Source organism: Zalophus californianus, chromosome 2 (assembly GCF_009762305.2).
Source record: "Zalophus californianus isolate mZalCal1 chromosome 2, mZalCal1.pri.v2, whole genome shotgun sequence".
Taxonomy (NCBI): domain Eukaryota; kingdom Metazoa; phylum Chordata; class Mammalia; order Carnivora; family Otariidae; genus Zalophus; species Zalophus californianus.
The window spans coordinates 195,733,399-195,749,605 of NC_045596.1; the positions used below are offsets into that span (position 1 = coordinate 195,733,399).

General features: G+C 41.6%; 1 long non-coding RNA gene across 1 annotated transcript; it reads left to right on the forward strand.

The window, feature by feature from the left end:
* Positions 1 to 397: 397 nt before the first annotated feature.
* On the forward strand, positions 398 to 15,197 carry LOC113924610. Its single transcript, XR_003520733.1, has 3 exons — positions 398 to 555; positions 8,384 to 8,462; positions 15,038 to 15,197. It is a non-coding gene; the product is annotated as an uncharacterized LOC113924610 (long non-coding RNA).
* The last annotated feature ends 1,010 nt before the right edge of the window (positions 15,198 to 16,207 follow it).

A 16,207-nucleotide genomic window follows, 5' to 3' on the forward strand; every position in this document is an offset into this window, starting at 1 on the left:
TGAACGGTCTTTCGGGGGTCCAGATGAGATAGTCACCCCTTATCCCTGGGGATACTTCTCAAGACCCCCAGTGGAGGCCTGAAACCATGGATAGTACTGAACCCTGTATGTGTATATATATGTATATATATGTGTATGTGTATATATATATATGTATATACGTGTATATTTGTCCTCTACATGCGTGCCTGTGACAAATGTTAATGTATAAATTAAGCACAGCAAGAGATGCACAACTAGTAATAAAACAGAACGATTATGACAGTATACTGTAATAAAAGCTACGCGAATATGGTCTCTCTCAGAATATCTCACTTTGCTGAGGCAAGAGGATAAAATGCCTTCCTTTTTTTTTTTTTTAAAGATTTTATTTATTCATGACAGAGAGAGAGAGAGAGAGAAGCAGAGGGAGAAGCAGGCTCCCAAGGAGCAGGGAGCCTGATGCAGGACTCGATCCCGGGACCCTGGGATCATGACCCGAGCCGAAGGCGGAGGCTTAACCATCTGAGCCACCCAAGCGCCCGATAAAATGCCTTCCTGACAGGATGCACCGAGGTGAGGGACGCAGGTGTTGGCGTGTAGAGTTAGGCTACGACTGGCCCCTGACGCTGCGTCAGAGGGAGGATCATCTGCTTCCAGGCCCGACCGCGGTTCCCCCGCATCCCTGAGCCCGGGCGGATCGGGGACCGCGGTGTGCAGTGCGTGATGGTGCACACGAGCCAACAGCAGAGTGACCTCCGGGCTTCTGAAAGTAGACATGCAGTAGGCACTGGATACAAAAAGTCCGTGAAAGCACCCAAGTGAATGTTTAGTAAAAGGTTGCCTGGGAAGGAGTAAATATGGTGATATAAATTGTGGTAATACAGATAAAACAGAGACTTTTTTTTAAGAAATCTGGACATTTTTAGAGATTTGATAGATTAAGTCAGTTAAAAATTGTGTATCTATCTCAAAATGTTTGTAATTCTACCTTTCTACAAAATGTAAATGTTTTACTTTTTTGCTCGTTCTAGTTTCCTACGTAGAGCTTGTCAAAGAGTGGCCTAGTTCCACTTGAGCAAAGAGTGGCCTCGTTCTTCTGTTTACGCTTTTCTGCGGCTACTTTCTTTTACTCAAGTTCTCATTGATTGTAACTAAATAATGTCATACTTTGGGGCCTTCTCGTTGTTTCTAGAACATGCCCAGCCTTAACCAGTCTTGGAGCTTTCAAACCTGCCTCTGATTTAGACACTTGTCCTCCGGATATTTGTGTGGTTAATTCTCTCCTTGCCTTTAAGTCCTTGCTCAAAGGACGCCTTCCCAGTCAGGCCCTCTTCTGATTACCTTTTAAGACCGCGACCCTGGTGCACCTAGGTGGCTCAGTCGTGTCTGCCCCTTGATTTCGGCTCGTGTCGTGATCTCAGGGTTGTAGGATCGAGCCCCACCTTGGGCTCCTCACTCAGTTGGAAGTCTGCTTGAGATTTTCTCTCTCCCTCTCCCTCTGCCCCTCACCTCCCTCCCTCTCTCTATCTCGCTTTCTCTCTCTCTCTCAAAATAAAGACATAAAATCTTAAAAACAAAAAACAAACCTGCAACCCTGCCCATGATTTCCAAATAACTTTTACCCAACTGTGTGTGGTATTTTCTTTTTCTCCAAAAGCACTCATTACCTTACATCAAATGGGCACGTTTACTTCCATTATTCTTATTATTCCCTATCTCATCCTCCTACAGTATGAGCTCCAAGAAGGCAGGGAGTTTGTCTGTTTTATTAACTGATGTATCCCAAGGACCCTCAACCCTCTGACAAATATTGGACACTCAATAAATAATTACCATGAATGAATTAACAAAACATGGCCCAGGGTGCAGCCCATCACCTGGAACCAAAGTGGCTTATCAGAAACATTTGTCAAAAGCCCTGGAACCAAACACTGGTAGAAATCATTTATGAGACCATCTGGTGGTAAGAGAGTTGTGGTCTGACTGTGTGTTGGGTGGTATTAAGGAATTACCATTAAGTGTTTTAATGTGATAACAGAATTGCAGTGGTGTTTCATCAAAGAGTCCTTGCCTTTTAGAAATATATACTGAAGTTTTTATCAATAATGCCATCCCTGAGATCTGCTCCACACAACTGTGCCAGGGACAGGTGGTAAGTAGAATCGTGGCTGAGACCAGAGTGGCCCACAGTGGCTCACTCGACAGTTGTCACTCGGTGATGGGTACGTAGGACTTCGTGGTCCTGTTCCCTCTACTTTTCTGGTATTTGAGGTTTTTCAAAATGAAGAAAAAAATAATAAAAGACTGTAGATATTAAAATAAATCACCTACCTTCTGAGAGGATGAATGAAAGATGTTCTTAAGAATGTAAAATTTATAGTCTGTTTTTGACTATTCAGAAACTCCGTATTTCACAGCGACCATGAACATGACTACTTTTTACTCTGTGTTTACAGAATGTAAATGAACAGAGTTCTCCTTGGTACACAGCCGAACCAGAAAAGCTATACGAAACGGCAAAGGAGAACCCTACCTTATGCGAGACAACTGATTTTTTTTTTTTTTATTTCAACTAGTAAATTGGCCCTTGGAAGGAACCCTGTCTTTTTAAGCATTTAATTTTTGCATTTAAAATTGCTCACGTAGGGGCGCCTGGGTGGCTCAGTTGGTTGGGCGACTGCCTTCGGCTCGGGTCATGATCCCGGAGTCCTGGGATCGAGTCCCGCATCGGGCTCCCTGCTCGGCGGGGGGTCTGCTTCTCCCTCTGACCCTCTTCCCTCTCGTGCTCTCTCTCATTCTCTCTCTCTCAAATAAATAAAATCTTTAAAAAAAAATTGCTCACGTAGGATAAGCATAAATAAGCACTTTGTTCACATTTTGTAATGAAGTGACTTCCTGCTGGATTCAGCTCATGCCAGGATATATGGTACACAGATACTCCGGCTGTTGGTGTGGCCTTGCAGGGCATGTGCTGAGCAGCTTTGACAAAGCCAGAGGAAGTGGCTTCACGGACGTTTACATGCAGCCACCCAGCGTCACTTTTCCCTAAAAATGTCATGCTTACCAGAACCTAATGAGTACGTGTGCCAAAGGGCAATGGCTTTTCACAGGTATCTGTGCACAAAGTTGAGACTGGCCTGTCAACACAGATCTTTCTGTCTCTCCTAAAGCTAGGGCAGTATTCTTCGATTCATTCATCAAAGACAACCTCTCCTTATATTGTATACTTGGAACTCAACCCCCCGGAAGCTCTCAGTCTAGATGAATATTTAAATATTTATAATATTTAATATTAATATTTTCCAAAAGAATTACATAGTTCCTTTCAATGGGTTCTTACATTACATTAAATATTTAAATATTTTTAGAAAACACAGATAATAATGTTACCTTGAGTTATAATCAGAGGGACTTGGCCTTCTTCCAACCCACGGAAGGGTGGAAGAAAATGAAGGCGTCATAGGGAGGCTACAGTCTCCTCCTGCGGGGAAGAAGGGGGACCCAACATCTCTACACAGTGTGGTGGAAAATCAGTAGGTCTGGGTTTGGGATCAGGTTCTTATCTGGAGTTTGTAAGATGTTTTGCTGCGCGTTATGTGGTGTCCTCTTTACGGAGAACCCGGGCAGGGATTGACAACCCGTGTCCGCAGCGATAATACTGTCTCCATGCTGTCACAGTTTATACCCTCACTTCCCCACCTTTTAGGATTCCGTCCTTGCCTGCTGTACAATCTGCATCGTTTCTAGTTCTGTTTTGTGTTTCATCACCTACCTTAAGTCCTTAGGCAAGATCTTTTATCCTCTCAGGGTCTTGGTTTCTTTACCTGTACGATAACATTGAAAAGCATCCTTGTCTTCAAGAGGTTTATTGTTTTACAATAATATCAGAACTGCCACCATTCACCATTTGCTCAAAAGGAAAAGATAGTAAGGATTCTAATTATACTGTGTAATGGTACTTTTTACATGGGCAATATAGTGAAATATTATACTTGTGTTGAATGAAAAATTCTGTCCAGAACTGTATATATTCTTTCCCAAATCTCTAAAAAAGCAACAAAACTGGTTATCACTCAAGACTTCACTGAACAGAAATGGGCATTATTCATGATTGGGAACATGAATTTTTTAAAAATAGTTTCATTACAAACGACAAGGCTACCTGAAGAATCTATATTAAAAATCTTTTATCATTAAAAAAATACAGTTCTTAGAATGAACTCCAAGTATATTAATGGAAAGATAAAACTTTTAACATAAATTTACAATTATACCCCCAAATCTTATCTAGAATTGACATCCTACCCTCCTCGCATCACTCTGCTGAATGAGGAACAAATTATTCCAACCTGCAGCGACGATACTAGGAGAATAGAAGCTTATCAACTTGTAATAGGTGGGCATGCTCCACAAGATACTTTCTGACTTCCAGAGACAGATGCTCTATTCTTGCCCGTTCACTGGCAAAGCAAGAACCCATTGAAAGGAACTATGTAATTCTTTTGGAAAATATCAAACTACTAAATGTACCATTATGCATGAGTACTGATTTCCACAAATGGAAGATAACAGCCGGATAGAATTGCTGTGGGAGAAGGCCCAGCGATTTGTTCACATTTGATGGCATTACTACTCAATCTACTGAACACCCAGCAAAGCAGAATCCACAGCTGCTGTGGAAATGAGATTATTTAAAACAAGCAGAGGGAATACATTTAACCCCAGGGTCAGAGCCCAAAGATCGCTGCCTAAGGAGTGCTTGGATAGTCACCACGGCGTTTTGGCAGAAGAGAAGTGGCAGTTGGGTGAAATCCAGGGAGGACAATGCATACAAGGCTCCAGATGATTAGAGGACAGTCACATTTAGCAAAAATGCGCTGACCTTTATTTGCAATTCATAATATTAATACCATGTCTAGAGATGGACACCGGGCAACCCTCTTATCATAAAGACAGGCAGTGCATGATAAATCAGACCCAAAATCTAGGGGGAGAACGCTTAAGATGTAGATTTCAGCATGGTTGGCAGCAAGCGGTTCTGTTGAGTGGAGGTATTTCCTGGAATTTGCCCCCTGTGGGGATTAGAAATAGGTTGCCAGATTTAGCAAATAAAAATATGGGACACTCAGTTAAATTTGAATTTCAGATATGATGAATAATTTTTCATATAGGCACGTGCCAAATATTGCACATTCTTTTTTTAAAGATTTTATTCATGTATTTGACAGAGAGAGAGAGAGCGAGAGAGAGATGGATCACCAGCAGGGGGAGGGGCAGAGGCAGAGGGAGAAGCAGGCTCTCCGCTGAGCAGGGAGCCCGATGCGGGGCTCGATCCCAGGACCCCGGGATCATGACCTGAGCCGAAGGCAGATGCTTACCCCGACTGACCCACCAAGACCCCCCAATATTGCACATTCTTATACTAAAACATAGTCATTGTGTATCTGAAATTTGTATTTAACTGGACATCCTGTATTTTATCTGCCAACCCTAATCAGAAATGAATATTCACTGAAGGGCTTGGACAAACTGGATTGGATCTCCCCATCTCTAGGCTTCACTTCAGTGTCTCAGAGCTTCTCAGTTAATATTTGTGTTGGTTTCCTTTTGCCTGGCCTAGCAGTTTGCCACAGATGTAGAGGCTGAACAGCAGCACGAATTGATTATCTAAGAGTTCTGTACGTTAGAAGTCCAACATGCGTTCTCCCGGGCTCCACTCAAGGCCTCAGCCGGGCTGCATTTCTTCTGGAGGCTCTGGGGGAATGCCATTTCCCTACCTTTTCCACCTTCTAGAGGCCACCCACAGGCCTTGGCTCGTGGCTCCCCTTCTCCGTCTTCTAAGGTGGCGATGCCAGGTCAAGTCCTTCTCCTGCTGGATCATTCTGACCTCCCAGAGACACATTTCCCTTGACTCCCTTCTTCTGCTCCTGCTCTCACTTAAATGGACTATTGTCATTATATTGGGCCCACCTGGATAATCCAAGATTCTCTATTTTAATGTCGGCTGATTTAGCAACCTTATTCCCATCTGCAACTCTCATTCCCTTGTCCGTGTTACCTAACATACCCACAGGTTCTGGGGATGACAGCATGGACGTCTCCTGGGGGGAGGGCATTGTTCTGCCTACCACAATATTTAAAACATGTTTGGCGGAAGCCTGGGTGGCTCAGTCGTTAAGTGTCTGCCTTCGGCTCAGGTCATGATCCCAGGGTCCTGGGATCGAGCCCCGCATTGGGCTCCCTGCTCGGCGGGAAGCCTGCTTCTCCCTCCCCCACTCCCCCCTGCTTGTGTTCCCTCTCTCGCTGTGTCTCTCTCTCTCTCTCTGTCAAATAAATAATTAAGTCTTTAAAAAAATACATGTTTCTCTTGAATCAGGCAATAATTTTAAAGCTGCTTTATGTCAAGTGAGTCTTTTAATTAGTTTCGTTTTCTAATAGGAGGCAAAGAAAGCAGATTACATTTGACTGACATATCAAACATTTCTACCCGAGAGTGTTTAGAACAAGGCAGTGCAGTGCAAAATGTCAGTGGGGTAGAGCTCCCACATACTCACACTAAGCAACTTCATTCATTCTCTTAACGTCACTTTTTTAACCAGTGTACTGTGAAATCCCTGCACTGCATCACAAGGTGGGGGGGAAACTAGTATATGAAATATAAGCAACAATTCTATGAAATATGAACCTTCAAGAAGAGAAAGCTAAAGCAAAGTAACAGTGGGGACAAAATTCTCATTTTCTATTGATTTATTACTTTTTTTTGATTTATTACTTATTACTAAACTATTTTTATAAGAGAACAAATCTGCACCTTTACTTTTTTTTTTAAAGATTTTATTTATTCACTTGAGAGAGAGTGTGAAAGAGAGCCCAAGAGCGGGGTGAGGGGCAGACGGAGAAGCAAGCTCCCCACTGAGCCGGGGCCTGATGTGGGACTGGATCCCGGGACTCCGGGATCATGACCCGAGCCGAAGGCAGCTGCTTAACCAACTGAGCCCCCCAGGCGCCCCTTTATTTACGTTTCAACAAGTGTAAGCCCTTGAAGGGTACAGCGGCGCACGGATCCTGTGGCCAATGGCTTTAGCAGGAAGGTTGCTTCAGATTCTGGAACTATGCCACCGTTTCCACATTCATCCAGATTCCTCTGGTTTTGTTTGGTTTGCCACCAGGAGTCGCTGTGTTGTCTTTGCTTTGTTCTGTCGCTGACATAAGCACATCTCTTGCCTAGAATGAATTCAGTTCCATCTCGAGCATAAACACCTTCAGTTTTAAGAAGAGCCGTGTGTTCCCTCTGGTTCTGGAGACCCTGCGTATAGCCAGCAAAAATGGCCTTGGACCACAGTCTTCCAGTTATATTTGTCATTTTAGGAGTCCTGTTCCCAGCAGGCTCCAAGATGGCCGAAACTATTTTCCTTTTTGTTTGTTTGTTTGTTTAAGGAGAGAGAGAGTGAATGTACATGAGAGAGAGAGGCAGAGGGTGAGAGAGAGAGAATCCAACTCGGGGCTCGATCCCAGGACCCTGAGATCATGACCTGAGCCAAGTCGGACACTTAACCGACTGAGCCACCCAGGTGCCCCAAAAAACTTTATTTCTTGATAGGCACAAATACATACATACTCTCTGGAGTCAAATGTGAGGTTGGTTGTATGTTTAAATGGGAAATTACTTGGAGAAAGTCCATTATTAGGACTCTATTGTATTAGTTTGATTTGCTAGCTAAGACCATTCTATAAGTCAGGATGCTCTCCATCAGCACCTGGAAAGATCTGCGTCTCCTTGATAAAATTATTTTTATTATTTTCTTTTGTAGATGATATGGACATTAGGGGAAAACTAAGTTCTTATTTCCAGAGTCTTTAATCTAACTGATGTAAATCTAATTGATTTCAGGCAATTAAATTCTCAGCTAGGTTCTCTGTACACAAGTGAGTTTAGGTTATCAAGACACTTTAAATATTATTCACTCTTTTATACTTTCTTTTTATGATGTAAGTTCAGTGATAACTTCTGATGGCATATAATCTTCCTTGAATTACAACTTTTAATGATAATAATTACTGCAATTATTGGATACTTAATAGGAGCCACATTATGTTCTAAGCTTTATAAGTACTCATCATGCAAAACCTATTGAAATAGGTATTACTCATATTTTATTGAAGAGGAGACTGAGACTTTTATGTAACTATGTGATTTTATAACTACTTGATTTCAAAGCCTTAGTCAAAATTCGAAAGGAGCCCTAAGGCCTGAATGCATTGCTCTTAATAACTACATAAAACATGTCTCCAAAGTGTATTATCATGCTTTATTTATATAGTCATAATTTGCTGGTTTGCTCTTATACTGTTTATTATGATAGTAATGGTTGCATTTTATTCTCTCCCACTTGGTTGCCAGGCAAAGATTTGAGAAATATTCTATGGCTTAGAATTCCTTCCTTCTTATACCTGCTCCATACTTCATGAACACATGGCTGGTAAGTCCTCTGAGGTCAAGGACTGTGATTTATTTAAATATTTTATATTCTGGGCGCCTGGGTGGCTCAGTTGGTTAAGCGACTGCCTTCGGCTCAGGTCATGATCCTGGAGTCCCGGGATCGAGTCCCGCATCGGGCTCCCTGCTCAGCAGGGAGTCTGCTTCTCCCTCTGACCCTCTTTCCTCTCGTGCTATCTCTCATTCTCCCTCTCAAATAAATAAATAAAATCTTTAAAATAAATAAATAAATAAATAAATATTTTATATTCTAACAACACCTACCACAATAGAAGACTAATGGAATGCCCGTGAAGACATGTTAAGTAATGAGTTAGAGATCAAAGGCCTTTATGTTGACTACACGTGTCATGAGAGTGCCCAATCACCCTGGGCCTCTGTGTCTTTTATAAAGTGAGGGTGTAAGTCAGAGCTCTCATAACAGGCAGAATAAGGGGCCCCCAAAATGTCGATGCCCTACGCTCTGGAAGTTGTGAACATGTTAGGTTACAAGGAAAGGGGAATTAAAGTTTCAGATGGAATTAAGGTTGCTAATTAGATGACCTTAAAATGGGAAGAGTATTCTGGATTATCTAGATGGACCCGATGTAATGACAAGGGTCTTTTTAAGTGGGAGACAGAATGGAAGCAGAGGAGAGTCGGGGAGATGTAACTATGGAGGAAAGTCAGAAAGTTGCAACGTGAAAAGAACTAGATCTTCCATTGCTGGCTTCAGAGATGTAGGAAGGGAACCACAACCTGACAAATGCAGAGAGTATTGGAAGCTGGAGAAGGCAAGGACACAGATAATTCCCTTGAACCTCCCGAGGGAACGTAGCCCTTGATTTTAGCCCAGTGAGATCCATGTTGGACTTTTAACCTATAGAAGTCTAAGATCATACATCTTGTTGTTTTAAACCATGTTTCTGGTAATGTAGTATAGCACCATTATGACACTAATATAGCTTGTAAATTATAACCTTGAATTCTAAACATGATTAAGTTCTTTGCCTTCCAAATCTGGTCACTGAGCTGCCAGTCTTGCCACACATTCTAAATGGAGTTCAGGGAGACCTTGTACTTGAAGAAGCACAAATTTACTACAATGCTGGATAAATAATTTCAGGTGGGCGCCTTTTTTTGTTGATGGGGATGATGTTACATCTTTCTTTTTTAAGGCTTATTTGAAAAACAGAACTAAATGCAATTTATACAACTGAAAAGTATAGGCTTTGAAAAATTAGAGGACATCTGTTTCTATTTTGATCAATATTGTGCACTGAGTATTCTGAAAAACCTTCTTCTGAAACCCTTAGAACACTTTCTTATTGATTATATGATTAATCGTCTACATTTCATTCAAGTACTTTCAGAGTTTTAACTCTATTGTTTTAACTTTCCATTTAAGTGTAATTTATTAGATTTTGCTTTGGTATATTGTAGGTAGTTAGCTAGTTGTTCCAATATCACTTGTTGAATGGTGTGGCCTTTCTTAACTGATTTCAAAATACAACTTTATCTCAGTATACAATTTACCTATTATTTTGACCATTTTTGAATTTTTAAAATTCTGTTCCTTTGTTACCTCTTTATATTCTAGCACAAATTCCACAGCATTCTAACTATTTTAGTTTTAAATATATCAAATTTGTTGTTAAATGGTACAATCAGTTTTACTCATTCAGTTTGAATGAAGCAAATAGTAATCAGCAAGTCAGAAGTAAAGTTGCAGAGTAAAGATACAAAACCAAAATACAAAAATCAGTTGTGTTTCTATACACTAACAGTGAACTATCTGAAAGGGAAATTAAGAAAACAGTCCCATTTACAGTAGCATGGAAAAGAATAAAATACCTAGTCATAAATTTAACCAACGAAGTGAAAGACTGTGCACTGGAAACTATGACACATCAGTGAAAACCTAAAGACACAAATATTTACCCCAAAGATACAAATGTAGGGACCCGAAGGGGTACGTGCACCCCAATGTTTATAGCAGCAATGTCCACAATAGCCAAACTGTGGAAAGAGCCAAGATGTCCATCGACAGATGAATGGATAAAGAAGCTGTGGTATATATACACAATGGAATATTATGCAGCCATCAAAAGGAATGAGATCTTGCCATTTGCAACGACGTGGATGGAACTGGAGGGTGTTATGCTGAGTGAAATAAGTCAATCAGAGAAAGACATGTATCATATGACCTCACTGATATGAGGAATTCTTAATCTCAGGAACAAACTGAGGGTTGCTGGAGTGGTGGGGGGTGGGAGGGATGGGGTGGCTGGGTGATAGACATTGGGGAGGGTATGTGCTACGGTGAGCGCTGTGAATTGTTCAAGACTGTTGAGTCTCAGATCTGTACTTCTGAAACAAATAACGCAACATATTTTAAGAAAAAAGAAAAAGAAGAAGATAGCAGGAGAGGAAGAATGAAGGGGAGTAAGTCAGAGGGGGAGTCGAACCAGGAGAGACGATGGACTCTGAAAAACAAACTGAGGTTTCTAGAGGGGAGGAGGGTGGGGGGATGGGTAGCCTGGTGATGGGTATTAAAGAGGGCACATTCTGCGTGGAGCACTGGGTGTTATGAACAAACAATGAATCATGGAACACTACACCAAAACAAATGATGTAATATATGGTGATTAACCTAACAATAAAAAATTTAAAAAAAAATAAAAAAATAAAAAAAGATAAATAAAAAATAAAGACACAAATAAATGGAAAGATATTCCATGTTCATGGATTATAAGAATTAATATTTTTTAAATGTTCATAGTACCTCAAGCAACCTATAGATTCAGTGCAATCCGTATCAAAATGGCAATGAGATTTTTCACAGAAATAGAAAAAAACCACCCTGACATTTGCATGGAGCCATGAAAGACTCTTTCCAACAAGCACCCTGGTGATGCTGATGCGGCTGGTCCAGGGACCATACCTTGAGTATCAGGGACTACGCTTTTCTTCACAAAGAGACAACCGAGTTGATTTGATGCACATATTTATTGAGGAAGACAGGTGCATTCTGAGTTGTATGCCATAAAATTTTGTAATTAAACCATTTCCCTGACTTGTATCTCCAGCAACAAGAGCCGGCAAAACAGGTAGTTGTGTCTGTTTGGGGAACTGAAAAGCCCTGAAAGACGCCCCCTCTTTGCCAGATAAAACACAGAACACACAGTTAAATTTGAATTTCAGATAAACAATGAATAACTCTTTAGTGTAACTAGGTCCTGAATATTTTGCATAAGACATAAGTACGTATGGGACATGTATAGTATAATTCTTATACTGAGAATTATTTATTGCTTATCTAACATCCTCTTTAACTGGGCATCCTGCATTTTTTTATGCTAGATCTGACAATCCCTTCTTTGCCCCAGCCCAAAAACCCAGCTGGTCACCTAAGATGCAACACTGGGTGATCCCCATGGGTGAACATTCACGCAAAGGAGTCATCACCAGAGGTGACTAATCAGTTCCCTCGGAACATGCCCTTAGATTAGTAAGGACGCGCTAACTGATTCTGTAGGTCTGCAGGGAATGTGACCCCAGCTTTTAGGCTTTTCTGAGAGTAACTGAGTGACTCTGGGGAAGAAGAGCTAGGATTCGGGTAGGGGGTGGGGCGGTGAGGAGTGTGTGGGAAGGTGACTGAGGGTGAAACCGGGGACTTTGGGAACAGAAGGGATAGTTAAGAGAGACAGCCATGAAGGAAGACCATGACTTCCTTCAGAGTATGACCCCTTGTCAGCCCTTGGCCATGTTACAACATTCATCTGTTTCCTATTAGGCCCCATTCACATTTAAACAGAATTAAAAGCCAGTTCCCCGGTTAGCACTTGAGTGTTTCAAGCATTGGTGATTTTTATTGCAGCCTGATCCTTGCCCAGTCTTTGAAAATTGTTTTTCTTTATTTTAATTACTATAAGCAGGTTCTGCTTGGTGTCAGTGCTCTGGAGATAGAGATGAGTCATGCAACTTTTCTGTTTTTTTTTTTTTTTTTTTTTTTTAAGATTTTATTTATTTGACAGAGAGAGACACAGCGAGAGAGGGAACACAAGCAGGGGGAGCGGGAGAGGGAGAAGCAGGCTTCCCGCAGAGCAGGGAGCCCGATGCGGGGCTCGATCCCGGGACCCCGGGATCATGACCTGAGCCGAAGGCAGACGTTTAACCATCTGAGCCACCCAGGCGCCCCTTTTCTGTTTTTCTAAAGTGGGATCAGAAGTGTCTTCTCTGTGAAAAATGCCAGCTGACCTGTTTCCAAGCTGCCCACTAGACCACTTTAATCCCATTCAGGAGAGCACTAAGTCCTAGATTCTTGTGCTCAGGAATTTTGGAAAACATGTTAAACCTTTTTATTTTTAGTTGAACACTCTCCTTGCCTGCCGCTTGTCCCCCACCCAACAACTGCAGACCGCTCAGTTAATCCTAAATTGCCCAGGCTCCATAGAGGAAATACACTAGGTTGTGGGATCTGTGACTCCTTCACGGTTTGGATGGATTATATTTGTTTTTAAAAATCAAGCAATTTCGATGGAAGTTTCTTACATTTGGGTCATTTAGTGACATGCCTTGGAACAAGAAAAGAAATCCTGATGTACTCAAGATAACAGCTACAAAAAACCCTAGGATGTGATTTTCTGTTTGATCTTTCTAGGAGGTGGTAGTTTCTTTAAGGGATTATAATGTCTGGGGAAACCAAACATATCAAACCTACTTGGCCTCTAGGAGCTCTAGGGTTCCAAGTGGAATGTTGGAGATGGTGCGATTCAGTTCTACTTTATCTCGCCAGACATCCTCTTGGCGGTTGGGCGGTGGTCTTCTGGCAAAAGCTGTAACAGAAAAGAGCTCATCGGGGGCCTAGAGAACTTAAGATACACCTTGCTGTGTGCACGGAAGCCTGTGGAGATGGCTAAGCTGAGAGTTGAGTCTGAGTTTTCCTCTTTGAGCCGGGGCTGCCTTCCCTGACCTTTCCCAGCCTGGGAAGTCAGTGGCATTTCCCTCCACTCCTGAGTCAGCCTAGCAGGCTTTAGGAAGCCGGATTGGAAGTCCAGCATTGCCCCTTTGCTCCGCAACCTTGGTGAAGACGCTTATTCTGCACCTCAGTTTCCTCGTCTGTGAAATGAGTGTAGTATATACCCCATACAGTCTTTGGAAGGAAAAAAGAAAAAGTCAAATCATAGAAAGTACTTTGAACACTGCCTTCCACACAGTAGGTTTTCCATCGTGGTTAGCTAGAATTACTCATCTCATCCTTTGTTTATTGTGTTTTTTTTTTTTTTTCCCCTAACCGGTTTGCTCCACCAGTGATTTCAGGTGGTTTTCAATAAAATCATAGATGTGACAGACTAAGAAACAGTTCAGATAGAAATGGGGTGAGGAGCTTTTTCTAGTCAGGGGTCCTGGGAAGAGCTCATGTGATTTTAACTAGAAGCATTCTTAGGAGATTGAACCTGGATCCAGGTAAGCATGGGCAGAGCAACACGACTCTCACTGACCCCTCAGATCCATCTGTCTACAAAGTACAATAAGTATGTTTGAAACTTCCTTTTTCTTTCAATACTTGTTATAAGAAAATGATGGCCTTGAATAGGGCTCCTAAATAATGTGTTTTCCTATAAAATTACTTTCACCCAGGCTGAGGAGTTCATGAGGACGTGGGAGAAATCTTTTTTTTTAAGGGTTTTTTTTTTTTTTTTGAGAGAGAGAGAGAGAGAGAGAGAGAGCACAATAGGGGGAAGGGCAGAGGCAGGGGGAGAAGCCGACTCCCCGCTGAGCTGGGAGCCTGACGCAGGGATCCTGGGATCATGACCTGAGCTAAGGCAGATGCTCAACCAACTGAGCCACCCAGGTGTCCTGAGGCAGTGGGAGAAATCTAATCTTTCTTTTTCTTTAATATTTTGACTAAATATGATGGGCACCTATGTGTTTATGACAGAGTGGCACAGTGCTGGAGGTAAAGTTAGCAATTACATTTTTGCCTCCCTTTTTGTTGCTTGTTTTTGAGTCTTTTTTTTTTTTAAGATTTTATTTATTTGAGATAGAGTGAGAGAGCACAAGCAGGGGGGAGGGGCAGAGGCAGAGGGAGAAGCAGACCCCACACGGAGCAGGGAACCCAATGCGGGGCTCAATCCCAGGATTCTGGGATCACGACCTGAGCCAAAGGCAGATGCTTAACCTACTGAGCCACCCAGGCGCCCCTTGTTTTTGAATTTTGACCAAAGAACTATGACTTAGAGATGATTCTTTTGGGCTGCTTCACATAATATGGACCTTGGGCTCATGGCTTCTAATAACGGAGTCATGAAGCTGTAGGAAGTACTTGGGGTTGTCAATTGAGCATATTTATTGATGTTAAATTATATACATCACTGGAATTTAAAATACCCATTTCTAATTTATTCTCATTAGTTTACTTTAGGTGGTCGGTTTGGAATCACATTAAATGTTAGTTTTATGGGAAAAGGAAACTAGAACTGTCTTCATCAGTTTTATGTTTAAATCTCTCAGTTGCATTAACATGCCACCTACACTGGTATTTTCAATATTATGGTGGGTTTCCCATTCTTTTAGGTAATGCTGAGCATCCTGCTAAAACAGTTACAACTTTCAGCTGTCGTGGAAACTCAAAATTGTCCAAAGTGGGAAACCGTGCAGGAACTGTGACTGTCTTGAGCTCGGCAGAGCCTCCAGAAAAAAGGAGCAGTCCGCTTTGCTGAGCTCAGCTGCACAAACAGGCTGCTTCATTCCTGTGGTCTGATCCCCTGTTCTGCGTCTGATACAATTTCCCAGACCTGTGTGTCAGCTCTGGGTTCAAGGAGCATAAGAATTTTAAATAATATACTATCTTCTGTGGCAAACGGTGTCATATTTATTTATTTATTTATTTATTTATTTATTTTTTTTAATTTATTTGAGACAGAGAGAATGAGAGAGAGAGAGAGAGCACATGAGAGGGGGGAGGGTCAGAGGGAGAAGCAGACTCTCTGCCGAGCAGGGAGCCTGATGTGGGACTCGATCCAGGGACTCCTGGATCATGACCTGAGCCGAAGGCAGTCGCTTAACCAACTGAGCCACCCAGGCGCCCAACGGTGTCATATTTAAAAGTTTTTAAAAATTTTAGGTTTTTCTTGAAAACTTACTAAAATGACAGAGTACTAAATATAACTTAAAAGAAACTGGTTGGTTTGAATTATTCAAATCTAATAGGGCCTACATTAGCCAAATTTGTTCCTTATTGAATCCTTGTTTTGTTTCGAGTACATTTGATTTGTAAGGAAAAGAAAGAGATGATAAAAACCAGATAGAAAGGAAGTATTCATTTCAAAATGCCATTTCTAGAGATTGGTATAAGAACCAATTTGCCTTTTCAACGTGTGACATTTATCTCTAGTCGCCCCCCAGCACATTACTGGTACTCAGCATGATAGATATGAAGTCCCTCAGTTATCAAGAATATCTTCACAATTATGGATAGTCACAGTTTTATCAAAGCATTTACACTCATGAGAAAAAAATCCCAGAATGTTCTAGATAATTTATTATTGAAATATTAGTATCTGATGGTTTGTTATCTCAGGAAATGTCAGTATAACTGAAATAACTGAATGTGACTTAAACCAAGAAAAAAAAAAATCGGACATTCAGTCAGTTTTAGTATATGTGCTGCCAAAGCGAGTACTCGGGCATTCAGTCAAAATGCCAAAACTCAGCTTATTGTGATCCTCGATTAACAAAGAAAAT